This window comes from Danio rerio, chromosome 3 (genome assembly GCF_052040795.2).
Source record: "Danio rerio strain M-AB ecotype USA chromosome 3, GRCz13ab, whole genome shotgun sequence".
Lineage (NCBI taxonomy): Eukaryota > Metazoa > Chordata > Actinopteri > Cypriniformes > Danionidae > Danio > Danio rerio.
The window spans coordinates 10,307,242-10,324,179 of record NC_141023.1 but is presented as its reverse complement, the minus strand read 5'-3'; the positions used below and the strand labels follow the sequence as shown (position 1 = coordinate 10,324,179).

At 46.6% G+C, this 16,938-nt stretch overlaps 1 protein-coding gene and 1 long non-coding RNA gene across 2 annotated transcripts in view; one reads left to right on the top strand and one right to left on the bottom strand.

The window, feature by feature from the left end:
* The window catches only part of si:ch211-190o19.1, a 491,573-nt gene that overhangs the window by 158,306 nt on the left and 316,329 nt on the right, over positions 1–16,938 (top strand). The gene's annotated exons all lie outside the window — the stretch shown is intronic.
* On the bottom strand, positions 11,681–16,768 carry LOC147845515 (uncharacterized). Its single transcript, XR_015480448.1, has 5 exons — positions 15,310–16,768; positions 14,601–15,147; positions 13,741–14,440; positions 12,231–13,492; positions 11,681–12,068 (listed from the first exon to the last, which is right to left on the bottom strand). It is a non-coding gene; the product is annotated as an uncharacterized LOC147845515 (long non-coding RNA).

The following is a 16,938-nucleotide window of genomic DNA, read 5'->3' as shown; positions in this document are numbered from 1 at the left end:
CATGCTAGCTACATGCTAATCATATTAGCATGATGCTAGCAAGTCGATTAGCATGTTGCTAGCATGATGCTAACACGATTAGCATCATGCTAGCTACATACTAATCATGTTAGCATCATGCTAGCAACTCGATTAGCATGTTGCTAGCGTGATGTTAACACAATTAGCATCATGCTAGCTGCATGCTAATCATGTTAGCACGATGCTAGCAACTCGATTAGCATGTTGTTCTATTGCCCAGTTTACTACCGTTTTGTACCCCATCGATTTGCCACGCAAACCCCATTCACATTTCCTTTAGGAAATGTACAATTCTAGTGTTACTATTACTGTTCACTTTTTCAAAACTTCGGCGCGCAACTCCGCCCGCATTTTTTGTCCTAGAATGATGAGTGAGGTGTCAAATCGACCGGCCTGTTGAGGAGAGGTGTGCTATGATTTTTCAAAGAGGGTGGGGGTACACTGCCCCCATGAGGGGCAAGAAAGTAACCCCCAAAATCCCCATAGACTTAACATGGACACAAAATGGCTGACATTGATATCTAGATTAGAGAGTCGTAGAAGCTTGGGAGTGGGCTCATTTTACTCCCCCTATCAAGTCGGTATTAAGTAGTGACATAACAAATTTGTACACACTCCCTAGCAACCACTTTAGGCCCCCTAACAACCATATAACAACATAAACAAGCCATATTTTAGCACAGGAGTATCGTAGAAAGACAGGGTTTGGGTTCTTTTGATGCAGGTTGATCAAATCTCTATTGTCTTCACCTATTACAAAGGCGTTGCCACACCCTAGCAACCGTTTACATTACCCTAGCAACCACATAAACACATGCATTTAACCATTTCTCCACATTTACTGCTATTTTGCCCAGTTTAGTACCATTTTGTACCCCATCGATTTGCCACGCAAACCCCATTCACATTTCCTTTAGGAAATGTACAATTCTAGTTATTATTATTCTTCTTCCGTACGTTTTTCGGCGCGTAACTCGTCCCGCAGCTTTCGTCCCAGACCCTTGAAAGTGGGCTCAAATCGTCCGGTCTTATCGGGAATGGTGTGCTATGACTTTTATAAGGGGTGGGGGGTTTTTTGGCCCCGCAGGGGCCAAAAAACCCCCCCTAAAATCCCATAGACTTAACATTGAGCCGAACTTTGACGAATCACAGCGCCGAGTGTGAATTTCGTAGAAATATGGGATTCGCAACAGCTGTAGGGGGTTGCAGCCTAAGTGAGAACATACCACGCAGGGGGGTATAAGTTGTACCCCTGGGGGGCTAGGACGTCCCAAAGTGGTCCCATTGACTTAACATGGGCCCATTGACTCCCATTCATTACATTGACTCCCATTATAAATGTCACATGTCAATCACAGTACATAGCAGTGTCATACTGACTTCGGGGTGGGCTTATTTGACTCAGGCAACCAATCAGCATCTCATTATGATTTTGAAGCTCACAAGCCACGCCCCCCCAGACCATTTAAAGACCCCTCTAACTGCCCCATTGACTTAACATGGGGTGGGATGTCCCATTGCAGATCCCATTGACTTCCATTATAAAGGTCACACATCTATAACATTACATAGGAGTGTCATAGAGACATGGGGGTGGGCTCATTTGACTCAGACAACCAATCAGCATCTCAATATGATAATGAAGCTCACAAGCCACGCCCCCAAACTGGTCCCATAGACTGCCATTATAACTGGCCTACAGGCATATCTTTGCTTAGCAGTGTCCTATTGACTTGGGGGATGGCTCATCTGACTCAGACAACCAATCAGCATCTCAATATGATAATGAATCTCACAAGCCACGCCCCCAAACTGGTCCCATAGACTGCCATTATAACTGCTCTACATGCATATCTTTGCTTAGCAGTGTCCTATTGACTTGGGGGTTGGCTCATTTGACTTGGACAGCCAACCACATTCAAGTTCACTCTGTAACCTCGCCCATAGCAACAAAACAGAGTACCCTAGCAACCGTTCATCAACAGCTATATCTCGGCATCAGAACATCGTAGAGACTTGGGGATTGGCTCGTTTGACTCATGCTAGCAAACGGAACTTCCTATATGCTACACATGCTAGCAGTGACTAGCTACATGCTAATATTGACTAGCCAAGTACTGTAACTTGCTACAAATGCTTACTAAGTATAAATATTTCATCAGGCATGTATGTGAGGCTTGCCTAGTAACCACCCAGGGTACCCTAGCAACTGCCTAGCAACCACCCAAATTACCCTAGCAACCACCTAGCAACCACCTAGCAACCGCCTAGTAACGCCTTAGTAAGGGCCTAGCGACCACTCAGGACACCCTAGCAACCGCCTAGCAACGCCTTAGCAACCACTCAGAATACCCTAGCAACCACCTAGCAACACCTTAGCAACCACCTAGCAACCACTCAGGACACCTTAGCAACCGCCTAGCAACACCTTAGCAACCACCTAGCAACCACTCAGAACACCCTAGCAACCGCCTAGCAACCACTCAGAACACCCTAGCAACCACCTAGCAACACCTTAGCAACCACTAAGGACACCCTAGCAACCGCCTAGCAACCACTTAGAATACCCTAGCAACCGCCTAGCAACACCTTAGCAACCACCTAGCAACACCTTAGCAACCACCTAGCAACCACTTAGGACACCTTAGCAACCGCCTAGCAACACCTTAGCAACCACCTAGCAACCACTCAGGACACCCTAGCAACCGCCTAGCAACGCCTTAGCAACCACCTAGCAACCACTTAGGACACCATAGCAACCGCCTAGCAACACCTTAGCAACCACCTAGCAACCACTCAGAACACCCTAGCAACCACCTAGCAACACCTTAGCAACCACCTAGCAACCACTCAGGACACCATAGCAACCGCCTAGCAACGCCTTAGCAACCACTTAGGACACCTTAGCAACCATCTAGCAACCACTCAGAACACCTTAGCAGCCATTCAGAACACCCTAGCAACCAAAACAAATACATTGTACCCCATCGATTTGCCACGCAAACCCCACTCACATTTCCTTTAGGAAATGTACAATTCTAGTGTTACTATTACTGTTCACTTTTTCAAAACTTCGGCGCGCAACTCCGCCCGCATTTTTTGTCCTAGAATGATGAGTGAGGTGTCAAATCGACCGGCCTGTTGAGGAGAGGTGTGCTATGATTTTTCAAAGAGGGTGGGGGTACACTGCCCCCATGAGGGGCAAGAAAGTAACCCCCAAAATCCCCATAGACTTAACATGGACACAAAATGGCTGACATTGATATCTAGATTAGAGAGTCGTAGAAGCTTGGGAGTGGGCTCATTTTACTCCCCCTATCAAGTCGGTATTAAGTAGTGACATAACAAATTTGTACACACTCCCTAGCAACCACTTTAGGCCCCCTAACAACCATATAACAACATAAACAAGCCATATTTTAGCACAGGAGTATCGTAGAAAGACAGGGTTTGGGTTCTTTTGATGCAGGTTGATCAAATCTCTATTGTCTTCACCTATTACAAAGGCGTTGCCACACCCTAGCAACCGTTTACATTACCCTAGCAACCACATAAACACATGAATTTAACCATTTCTCCACATTTACTGCTATTTTGCCCAGTTTAGTACCATTTTGTACCCCATCGATTTGCCACGCAAACCCCATTCACATTTCCTTTAGGAAATGTACAATTCTAGTGTTACTATTACTGTTCACTTTTTCAAAACTTCGGCGCGCAACTCCGCCCGCATTTTTTGTCCTAGAATGATGAGTGAGGTGTCAAATCGACCGGCCTGTTGAGGAGAGGTGTGCTATGATTTTTCAAAGAGGGTGGGGGTACACTGCCCCCATGAGGGGCAAGAAAGTAACCCCCAAAATCCCCATAGACTTAACATGGACACAAAATGGCTGACATTGATATCTAGATTAGAGAGTCGTAGAAGCTTGGGAGTGGGCTCATTTTACTCCCCCTATCAAGTCGGTATTAAGTAGTGACATAACAAATTTGTACACACTCCCTAGCAACCACTTTAGGCCCCCTAACAACCATATAACAACATAAACAAGCCATATTTTAGCACAGGAGTATCGTAGAAAGACAGGGTTTGGGTTCTTTTGATGCAGGTTGATCAAATCTCTATTGTCTTCACCTATTACAAAGGCGTTGCCACACCCTAGCAACCGTTTACATTACCCTAGCAACCACATAAACACATGCATTTAACCATTTCTCCACATTTACTGCTATTTTGCCCAGTTTAGTACCATTTTGTACCCCATCGATTTGCCACGCAAACCCCATTCACATTTCCTTTAGGAAATGTACAATTCTAGTTAATGGGGTTTGCCATAGGCAAAGTCCATTCTTACAATTGTGCTGGTTTATTAATGGGGTTTGCCATAGGCAAAGTCCATTCTTACAATTGTGCTGGTTTATTATAATTATTATTCTTAATTCCGCCCAAAGTTTGGCGCGTAACTAGTCCCGCAGCTTTCGTCCCAGACCCTTGAAAGTGGGGTCAAATCGTGCGGTCTTATCGGGAATGGTGTGCTATGACTTTTATAAGGGGTGGGGGGTTTTTTGGCCCCGCAGGGGCCAAAAAACCCGCCCAAAAATCCCATAGACTTAACATTGAGCCGAACTTTGACGACTCACAGCGCCGCGTGTGAATTTCATAGAAATATGGGATTCACAGCATCTGTAGAGGGTTGCAGCCTTAGTGAGAACATACCTCGCAAGGGGGTAAAAGTTGCACCCCTGGGGCTCTAGGACGTCCCAAAGTGCTCCCATTGACTTACATTGGCCCCATTGACTCCCATTCATTTTTCTAGAAGAGCACTAAACGCGCCGCGAAATGGGACGACTTTTAAAGCGTTATAGCGCCAAGTGTGAAATTCGTAGAAATATGGGATTCGCAACATCTGTAGGGGGTTGCAGCCTGTATGAGAACATACCCCAAAAAGGGGTATAAGTTGTACCCCTGGGGTGCTAGGACGTCCCAAAGGGGTCCCCATTGACTTTACATGGCCCATTGACTCCCATTCATTTCTTGACTCACATGTCAATCACATTACATAGCAGTGTCATACACTTAGGGGTTGTCTTATTTGACTGAGGCAACCAATCAGCATCTCAATATGATTTTAAAGCTGACAAGCCACGCCCCCCAAACCATTTGAAGACCCTTAATAACTGCCCCATTGACTTAACATGGGGTGGGACGTCCCATTGCACATCCCATTGACTTCCATTATAAAGGTCACACATCTATAACATTACATAGGAGTGTCATAGAGACATGGGGGTGGGCTCATTTGACTCAGGCAACCAATCAGCATCACTATATGATAATGAAGCTCACAAGCCACGCCCCCAAATTGATCCCATAGACTTCTATTATAATTGGGCTAGATGCTTATCTTTGCATTGCAGTGTCATACAGGCTTAGGGGTTGGCTCATTGGACCCAGACAACCAATGAGCATCTCAATATGGTAATGAAGCTCACAAGCCACGCCCCCAAACTGGTCCCATAGACTGCCATTATAACTGGCCTACATGCATATCTTTGCTTAGCAGTGTCCTATTGACTTGGGGGATGGCTCATCTGACTCAGACAACCAATGAGCATCTCGATATGATAATGAAGCTCACAAGCCACGCCCCCAAATTGGTCCCATAGACTTCCATTAAAATAGGCCTACATGCATATCTTTGCTTAGCAGTGTCCTATTGACTTGGGGGTTGGCTCATTTGACTTGGACAACCAACCACATTCAAGTTCACTCTGTAACCTCGCCCATAGCAACAAAACAGAGTACCCTAGCAACCATTCATCAACAGCTATATCTCAGCATCGGAACATCGTAGACACTTGGGGATTGGCTCGTTTGACTCATGCTAGCAAACGGAACTTCCTGTATGCTACACATGCTAGCAGTGACTAGCTACATGCTAATATTGACTAGCCAAGTACTGTAACTTGCTAGAAATGCTTACTAAGTATAATTATTTCATCAGGCATGTATATGAGGCTTGCCTAGTAACCACCCCGGGTACCCTAGCAACTGCCTAGCAACCACTCAAATTACCCTAGCAACCGCCTAGCAACCACCTAGCAACCGCCTAGTAGCGCCTTAGTAAGGGCCTAGCGACCACTCAGGACACCCTAGCAACCGCCTAGCAACGCCTTAGCAACCACTTAGAATACCCTAGCAACCACCTAGCAACGCCTTAGCAACGACCTAGCAACCACTCAGGACACCCTAGCAACCGCCTAGCAACACCTTAGCAACCACCTAGCAACCACTTAGGACACCCTAGCAACCGCCTAGCAACCACTCAGAACACCCTAGCAACACCTTAGCAACCACCTAGCAACCACTTAGGACACCTTAGCAACCGCCTAGCAACACCTTAGCAACCACCTACCAACCACTCAGAACACCCTAGCAACCGCCTAGCAACCACCTAGCAACCACTCAGAACAACCTAGCAACCGCCTAGCAACACCTTAGCAACCACCTAGCAACCACTCAGGACACCCTAGCAACCGCCTAGCAACACCTTAGCAACAACCTAGCAACCACTCAGAACACCCTAGCAACCGCCTAGCAACACCTTAGCAACCACCTAGCAACCACTCAGGACACCCTAGCAACCGCTTAGCAATGCCTTAGCAACCACTTAGAATACCCTAGCAACCACCTAGCAACATCTTAGCAACCACCATTTCTTACCTTTCCAGTGCTATTGCCCAGTTTAGTACCATTTTGTACCCCATCGATTTGCCACGCAAACCCCATTCACATTTCCTTTAGGAAATGTACAATTCTAGTTAATGGGGTTTGCCTTAGGCAAAGTCCATTCTTACTATTGTGGTTTATTATTCTGTCTTCTTCTTCTTCTTCCGTACACTTTTTCGGCGCGTAACTAGTCCCGCAGCTTTCGTCCCAGACCCTTGAAAGTGGGCTCAAATCGTGCGGCTTTATCGGGAATGGTGTGCTATGACTTTTATAAGGGGTGGGTGGTTTTGGGGCCCCGCAGGGGCCCCAAAACCACCCCCCAAAACGCATTGACTCAACATTACGCCCAACTTTGACACATTATAGCGCCAAGTGTGAAATTCATAGAAATATGGGATTCACAGCATCTGTAGAGGGTTGCAGCCTAAGTAAGAACATACCCCGCAAGGGGGTATAAGTTGTACCCCTGGGGCTCTAGGACGTCCCAAAGTTTTCCCATTGACTTACATGGGCCCCATTGACTCCCATTCATTTTTCTAGAACAGCACTAACGCCCCCGCGAAATGGGACGACCTTTAAAGCGTTATAGCGCCAAGTGTGAAATTCGTAGAAATATGGGATTCGCAACATCTGTAGGGGGTTGCAGCCTGTATGAGAACATACCCCAAAAAGGGGTATAAGTTGTACCCCTGGGGTGCTAGGACGTCCCAAAGGGGTCCCCATTGACTTTACATGGCCCATTGACTCCCATTCATTTCTTGACTCACATGTCAATCACATTACATAGCAGTGTCATACAGACTTGGGGGTTGCCTTACTTGGCTGAGGCAACCAATCAGCATCTCAATATGATTTTGAAGCTCACAAGCCACGCCCCCCCAAACCATTTAAAGACCCTTAATAACTGCCCCATTGACTTAACATGGGGTGGGATGTCCCATTGCACATCCCATTGACTTCCATTATAAAGGTCACACATCTATAACATTACATAGGAGTGTCATAGAGACATGGGGGTGGGCTCATTTGACTCAGGCAACCAATCAGCATCACTATATGATAATGAAGCTCACAAGCCACGCCCCCAAATTGATCCCATAGACTTCTATTATAATTGGGCTAGATGCATATCTTTGCATTGCAGTGTCATATAGGCTTTGGGGTTGGCCCATTGGACCCAGACAACCAATGAGCATCTCAATATGGTAATGAAGCTCACAAGCCACGCCCCCAAACTGGTCCCATAGACTGCCATTATAACTGGCCTACATGCATATCTTTGCTTAGCAGTGTCCTATTGACTTGGGGTTTGGCTCATTTGACTTGGACAGCCAACCACATTCAAGTTCACTCTGCAACCTCGCCCATAGCAACAAAACAGAGTACCCTAGCAACCGTTCATCAACAGCTATATCTCAGCATCGGAACATCGTAGAGACTTGGGGATTGCCTTGTTTGACTCATGCTAGCAAACGGAACTTCCTATATGCTACACATGCTAGCAGTGACTAGCTACATGCTAATATTGACTAGCCATGTACTGTAACTTGCTAGAAATGCTTACTAAGTATAAATATTTCATCAGGCAAGTATGTAAGGCTTGCCTAGTAACCACCCAGGGTACCCTAGCAACTGCCTAGCAACCACCCAAATTACCCTAGCAACCGCCTAGCAACCACCTAGCAACCGTCTAGTAACGCCTTAGTAAAGGCCTAGCGACCACTCAGGACACCCTAGCAACTGCCTAGCAACGCCTTAGCAACCCCTTAGAATACCCTAGCAACCACCTAGCAACGCCTTAGCAACCACCTAGCAACCACTCAGGGCACCCTAGCACTGTTGCTAGCATGATGCTAGCAACTCGATTAGCATGTTGCTAGCATCATGCTAACACGATTAGCATAACGCTAGCTACATGCTAATCATGTTAGCATGATGCTAGCAACTCGATTAGCATGTTGTTAGCATGATGCTAACACGATTAGCATCATGCTAGCTACATGCTAATCATATTAGCATGATGCTAGCAAGTCGATTAGCATGTTGCTAGCATCATGCTAACACGATTAGCATCATGCTAGCTACATGCTAATTATGTTAGCATGATGCTAGCAACTCGATTAGCATGTTGTTAGCATGATGCTAATATGATTAGCATCATGCTAGCTACATGCTAATCATATTAGCATGATGCTAGCAAGTCGATTAGCATGTTGCTAGCATGATGCTAACACGATTAGCATCATGCTAGCTACATACTAATCATGTTAGCATCATGCTAGCAACTCGATTAGCATGTTGCTAGCGTGATGTTAACACAATTAGCATCATGCTAGCTGCATGCTAATCATGTTAGCACGATGCTAGCAACTCGATTAGCATGTTGTTCTATTGCCCAGTTTACTACCGTTTTGTACCCCATCGATTTGCCACGCAAACCCCATTCACATTTCCTTTAGGAAATGTACAATTCTAGTTAATGGGGTTTGCCTTAGGCAAAGTCCATTCTTACTATTGTGGTTTATTATTCTGTCTTCTTCTTCTTCTTCCGTACACTTTTTCGGCGCGTAACTAGTCCCGCAGCTTTCGTCCCAGACCCTTGAAAGTGGGCTCAAATCGTGCGGCTTTATCGGGAATGGTGTGCTATGACTTTTATAAGGGGTGGGTGGTTTTGGGGCCCCGCAGGGGCCCCAAAACCACCCCCCAAAACGCATTGACTCAACATTACGCCCAACTTTGACACATTATAGCGCCAAGTGTGAAATTCATAGAAATATGGGATTCACAGCATCTGTAGAGGGTTGCAGCCTAAGTAAGAACATACCCCGCAAGGGGGTATAAGTTGTACCCCTGGGGCTCTAGGACGTCCCAAAGTTTTCCCATTGACTTACATGGGCCCCATTGACTCCCATTCATTTTTCTAGAACAGCACTAACGCCCCCGCGAAATGGGACGACCTTTAAAGCGTTATAGCGCCAAGTGTGAAATTCGTAGAAATATGGGATTCGCAACATCTGTAGGGGGTTGCAGCCTGTATGAGAACATACCCCAAAAAGGGGTATAAGTTGTACCCCTGGGGTGCTAGGACGTCCCAAAGGGGTCCCCATTGACTTTACATGGCCCATTGACTCCCATTCATTTCTTGACTCACATGTCAATCACATTACATAGCAGTGTCATACAGACTTGGGGGTTGCCTTACTTGGCTGAGGCAACCAATCAGCATCTCAATATGATTTTGAAGCTCACAAGCCACGCCCCCCCAAACCATTTAAAGACCCTTAATAACTGCCCCATTGACTTAACATGGGGTGGGATGTCCCATTGCACATCCCATTGACTTCCATTATAAAGGTCACACATCTATAACATTACATAGGAGTGTCATAGAGACATGGGGGTGGGCTCATTTGACTCAGGCAACCAATCAGCATCACTATATGATAATGAAGCTCACAAGCCACGCCCCCAAATTGATCCCATAGACTTCTATTATAATTGGGCTAGATGCATATCTTTGCATTGCAGTGTCATATAGGCTTTGGGGTTGGCCCATTGGACCCAGACAACCAATGAGCATCTCAATATGGTAATGAAGCTCACAAGCCACGCCCCCAAACTGGTCCCATAGACTGCCATTATAACTGGCCTACATGCATATCTTTGCTTAGCAGTGTCCTATTGACTTGGGGTTTGGCTCATTTGACTTGGACAGCCAACCACATTCAAGTTCACTCTGCAACCTCGCCCATAGCAACAAAACAGAGTACCCTAGCAACCGTTCATCAACAGCTATATCTCAGCATCGGAACATCGTAGAGACTTGGGGATTGCCTTGTTTGACTCATGCTAGCAAACGGAACTTCCTATATGCTACACATGCTAGCAGTGACTAGCTACATGCTAATATTGACTAGCCATGTACTGTAACTTGCTAGAAATGCTTACTAAGTATAAATATTTCATCAGGCAAGTATGTAAGGCTTGCCTAGTAACCACCCAGGGTACCCTAGCAACTGCCTAGCAACCACCCAAATTACCCTAGCAACCGCCTAGCAACCACCTAGCAACCGTCTAGTAACGCCTTAGTAAAGGCCTAGCGACCACTCAGGACACCCTAGCAACTGCCTAGCAACGCCTTAGCAACCCCTTAGAATACCCTAGCAACCACCTAGCAACGCCTTAGCAACCACCTAGCAACCACTCAGGGCACCCTAGCACTGTTGCTAGCATGATGCTAGCAACTCGATTAGCATGTTGCTAGCATCATGCTAACACGATTAGCATAACGCTAGCTACATGCTAATCATGTTAGCATGATGCTAGCAACTCGATTAGCATGTTGTTAGCATGATGCTAACACGATTAGCATCATGCTAGCTACATGCTAATCATATTAGCATGATGCTAGCAAGTCGATTAGCATGTTGCTAGCATCATGCTAACACGATTAGCATCATGCTAGCTACATGCTAATTATGTTAGCATGATGCTAGCAACTCGATTAGCATGTTGTTAGCATGATGCTAATATGATTAGCATCATGCTAGCTACATGCTAATCATATTAGCATGATGCTAGCAAGTCGATTAGCATGTTGCTAGCATGATGCTAACACGATTAGCATCATGCTAGCTACATACTAATCATGTTAGCATCATGCTAGCAACTCGATTAGCATGTTGCTAGCGTGATGTTAACACAATTAGCATCATGCTAGCTGCATGCTAATCATGTTAGCACGATGCTAGCAACTCGATTAGCATGTTGTTCTATTGCCCAGTTTACTACCGTTTTGTACCCCATCGATTTGCCACGCAAACCCCATTCACATTTCCTTTAGGAAATGTACAATTCTAGTTAATGGGGTTTGCCTTAGGCAAAGTCCATTCTTACTATTGTGGTTTATTATTATAATTATTATTCTTCTTCCGTACGTTTTTTCGGCGCGTAACTAGTCCCGCAGCTTTCGTCCCAGACCCTTGAAAGTGGGCTCAAATCGTGCGGTCTTATCGGGAATGGTGTGCTATGACTTTTATAAGGGGTGGGGGGTTTTTTGGCCCCGCAGGGGCCAAAAAACCCCCCCAAAAATCCCATAGACTTAACATTGAGCCGAACTTTGACGAATCACAGCGCCGAGTGTGAATTTCATAGAAATATGGGATTCACAGCATCTGTAGGGGGTTGCAGCCTAAGTAAGAACATACCTCGCAAGGGGGTAAAAGTTGCACCCCTGGGGCTCTAGGACGTCCCAAAGTGCTCCCATTGACTAACATGGGCCCCATTGACTCCCATTCATTTTCTAGACACTCGTAAGATACTATTCCCGGAAATCGCCGTAGCGCCAACAGTGAATATCGTAGAGACATGGGATTCGCGACATCTCGAGAGGGTTATAGGAGGCTTCAACCCACACCCCGAAAGGCGGTAAATGTTGTACCCCTGGGGAGCTAGGACGTCCCAAAGTCTCCATTGACTTTACATGGAGCCGAACTTTGACGAATCACAGCGCCGAGTGTGAATTTCATAGAAATATGGGATTCACAACATCTGTAGGGGGTTGCATCCTAAGTGAGAACATACCCTGAAAGAGGGTATAGGTTGTACCCCTGGGGTGCTAGGACGTCCCAAAAGGGTCCCCATTGACTTTACATTGCCCATTGACTCCCATTCATTACATTGACTCCCATTATAAATGTCATATGTCAATCAAAGTACATAGCACTGTCATACAGACTTGGGGGTTGGCTTATTTGACTAAGGCAACCAATCAGCATCTCATTATGATTTTGAAGCTCACAAGCCACGCCCCCCCAAACCACTTAAAGACCCTTAATAAGTGCCCCATTGACTTAACATGGGATGGGATGTCCCATTGCAGATCCCATTGACTTCCATTATAAAGGTCACACATCTATAACATTACATAGGAGTGTCATAGAGACATGGGGGTGGGCTCATCTGACTCAGACAACCAATCAGCATCTCAATATGATAATTAAGCTCACAAGCCACGCCCCCAAACTGGTCCCATAGACTGCCATTATAACTGCCCTACATGCATATCTTTGCTTAGCAGTGTCCTATTGACTTGGGGGATGGCTCATCTGACTCACACAACCAATGAGCATCTCAATATGATAATGAATCTCACAAGCCACGCCCCCAAACTGGTCCCATAGACTGCCATTATAACTGCCCTACATGCATATCTTTGCTTAGCAGTGTCCTATTGACTTGGGGGTTGGCTCATTTGACTTGGACAGCCAACCACATTCAAGTTCACTCTGTAACCTCGCCCATAGCAACAAAAGAGAGTACCCTAGCAACCGTTCATCAACAGCTATATCTCAGCATCGGAACATCGTAGAGACTTGGGGATTGGCTCGTTTGACTCATGCTAGCAAACGGAACTTCCTATATGCTACACATGCTAGCAGTGACTAGCTACATGCTAATATTGACTAGCCATGTACTGTAACTTGCTAGAAATGCTCACTAAGTATAAATATTTCATCAGGCATGTATGTGAGGCTTGCCTAGTAACCACCCAGGGTAGCCTAGCAACTGCCTAGCAACCACCCAAATTACCCTAGCAACCGCCTAGCAACCACCTAGCAACCGCCTAGTAACGCCTTAGTAAGGGCCTAGCGACCACTCAGGACACCCTAGCAACCGCCTAGCAACGCCTTAGCAACCACTCAGAATACCCTAGCAACCACCTAGCAACACCTTAGCAACCACCTAGCAACCACTCAGGACACCCTAGCAACCGCCTAGCAACACCTTAGCAACCACCTAGCAACCACTTAGGACACCCTAGCAACCGCCTAGCAACGCCTTAGCAACCACTTGGAATACCCTAGCAACCGCCTAGCAACACCTTAGCAACCACCTAGCAACCACTTAGGACACCCTAGCAACCGCCTAGCAACGCCTTAGCAACCACTTAGAATACCCTAGCAACCACCTAGCAACACCTTAGCAACCACCTAGCAACCACTCAGGACACCTTAGCAACCGCCTAGCAACACCTTAGCAACCACCTAGCAACCACTCAGAACACCCTAGCAACCACCTAGCAACACCTTAGCAACCACCTAGCAACCACTCAGGATACCCTAGCAACCACCTAGCAACACCTTAGCAACCACTCAGGACACCCTAGCAACCGCCTAGCAACCACTTAGAATACCCTAGCAACCACCTAGCAACACCTTAGCAACCACCTAGCAACCACTTAGGACACCTTAGCAACCGCCTAGCAACAACTCAGGACACCCTAGCAACCACCTAGCAACACCTTAGCAACCACCTAGCAACCACTCAGGACACCCTAGCAACCGCCTAGCAACCACTTAGAATACCCTAACAACCACCTAGCAACACCTTAGCAACCACCTAGCAACCACTTAGGACACCTTAGCAACCGCCTAGCAACACCTTAGCAACCACCTAGCAACCACTTAGGACACCCTAGCAACCACCTAGCAAGACCTTAGCAACCACCTAGCAACCACTTAGGACACCTTAGCAACCGCCTAGCAACACCTTAGCAACCACCTAGCAACCACTTAGGACACCCTAGCAACCACCTAGCAAGACCTTAGCAACCACCTAGCAACCACTTAGGACACCTTAGCAACCGCCTAGCAACACCTTAGCAACCTCCTAGCAACCACTCAGAACACCCTAGCAACCGCCTAGAAACACCTTAGCAACCACCTAGCAACCACTCAGGACACCCTAGCAACCGCCTAGCAACACCTTAGCAACCACATAGCAACCACTTAGGACACCTTAGCAACCACCCAGCAACCACTCAGAACACCCTAGCAACCATTCAGAACACCCTAGCAACCAAAACAAATACATTGTACCCCATCGATTTGCCACGCAAACCCCATTCACATTTCCTTTAGGAAATGTACAATTCTAGTTAATGGGGTTTGCCATAGGCAAAGTCCATTCTTACTATTGTGGTTTATTATTCTTCTTCTTCTTCCTTCTTCCGTACCATTTTTCGGCGCGTAACTAGTCCCGCAGCTTTCGTCCCAGACCCTTCAAAGTGGGGTCAAATCGTGCGGTCTTATCGGGAATGGTGTGCTATGACTTTTATAAGGGGTGGGGGGTTTTTTGGCCCCGCAGGGGCCAAAAAACCCCCCCAAAAATCCCATAGACTTAACATTGAGCCGAATTTTGACGAATCACAGCGCCGAGTGTGAATTTCATAGAAATATGGGATTCACAGCATCTGTAGGGGGTTGCAGCCTAAGTGAGAACATACCTCGCAAAGGGGTATAAGTTGCACCCCTGGGGCTCTAGGACGTCCCAAAGTGCTCCCATTGACTTACATTGGCCCATTGACTCCCATTCATTTTCTAGACACTCGTAAGATACTATTCCCGGAAATCGCCGTAGCGCCAACAGTAAAATTCGTAGAGACATGGGATTCGCGACATCTCGAGAGGGTTATAGGAGGCTTCAAACCACACCCCGAAAGGCGGTATATGTTGTACCCCTGGGGAGCTAGGACGTCCCAAAGTCTCCATTGACTTTACATGGAGCCGAACTTTGACGAATCACAGCGCCGAGTGTGAATTTCATAGAAATATGGGATTCACAACATCTGTAGGGGGTTGCAGCCTAAGTGAGAACATACCCTGAAAGGGGGAATAGGTTGTACCCCTGGGGTGCTAGGACGTCCCAAAAGGGTCCCCATTGACTTTACATTGCCCATTGACTCCCATTCATTACATTGACTCCCATTATAAATGTCATATGTCAATCAAAGTACATGGCAGTGTCATACTGACTTGGGGGTTGGCTTATTCGACTAAGGCAACCAATCAGCATCTCATTATGATTTTGAAGCTCACAAGCCACGCCCCCCCAAACCACTTAAAGACCCTTAATAAGTGCCCCATTGACTTAACATGGGGTGGGATGTCCCATTGCAGATCCCATTGACTTCCATTATAAAGGTCACACATCTATAACATTACATAGGAGTGTCATAGAGACATGGGGGTGGGCTCATCTGACTCAGACAACCAATCAGCATCTCAATATGATAATGAAGCTCACAAGCCACGCCACCAAACTGGTCCCATAGACTGCCATTATAACTGCCCTACATGCATATCTTTGCTTAGCAGTGTCCTATTGACTTGGGGGATGGCTCATCTGACTCAGACAACCAATGAGCATCTCAATATGATAATGAATCTCACAAGCCACGCCCCCAAACTGGTCCTATAGACTGCCATTATAACTGCCCTACATGCATATCTTTGCTTAGCAGTGTCCTATTGACTTGGGGGTTGGCTCATTTGACTTGGACAGCCAACCACATTCAAGTTCACTCTGTAACCTCGCCCATAGCAACAAAAGAGAGTACCCTAGCAACCGTTCATCAACAGCTATATCTCAGCATCGGAACATCGTAGAGACTTGGGGATTGGCTCGTTTGACTCATGCTAGCAAACGGAACTTCCTATATGCTACACATGCTAGCAGTGACTAGCTACATGCTAATATTGACTAGCCATGTACTGTAACTTGCTAGAAATGCTCACTAAGTATAAATATTTCATCAGGCATGTATGTGAGGCTTGCCTAGTAACCACCCAGGGTACCCTAGCAACTGCCTAGCAACCACCCAAATTACCCTAGCAACCGCCTAGCAACCACCTAGCAACCGCCTAGTAACGCCTTAGTAAGGGCCTAGCGACCACTCAGGACACCCTAGCAACCGCCTAGCAACGCCTTAGCAACCACTCAGAATACCCTAGCAACCACCTAGCAACACCTTAGCAACCACCTAGCAACCACTTAGGACACCTTAGCAACCGCCTAGCAACACCTTAGCAACCACCTAGCAACCACTCAGAACACCCTAGCAACCGCCTAGCAACCACTCAGAACACCCTAGCAACCACCTAGCAACACCTTAGCAACCACCTAGCAACCAATCAGGACACCCTAGCAACCACCTAGCAACACCTTAGCAACCCCCTAGCAACCACTCAGGACACCCTAGCAACCGCCTAGCAACCACTTACAATACCCTAGCAACCACCTAGCAACACCTTAGCAACCACCTAGCAACCACTTAGGACACCTTAGCAACCGCCTAGCAACACCTTAGCAACCACCTAGCAACCACTTAGGACACCCTAGCAACCACC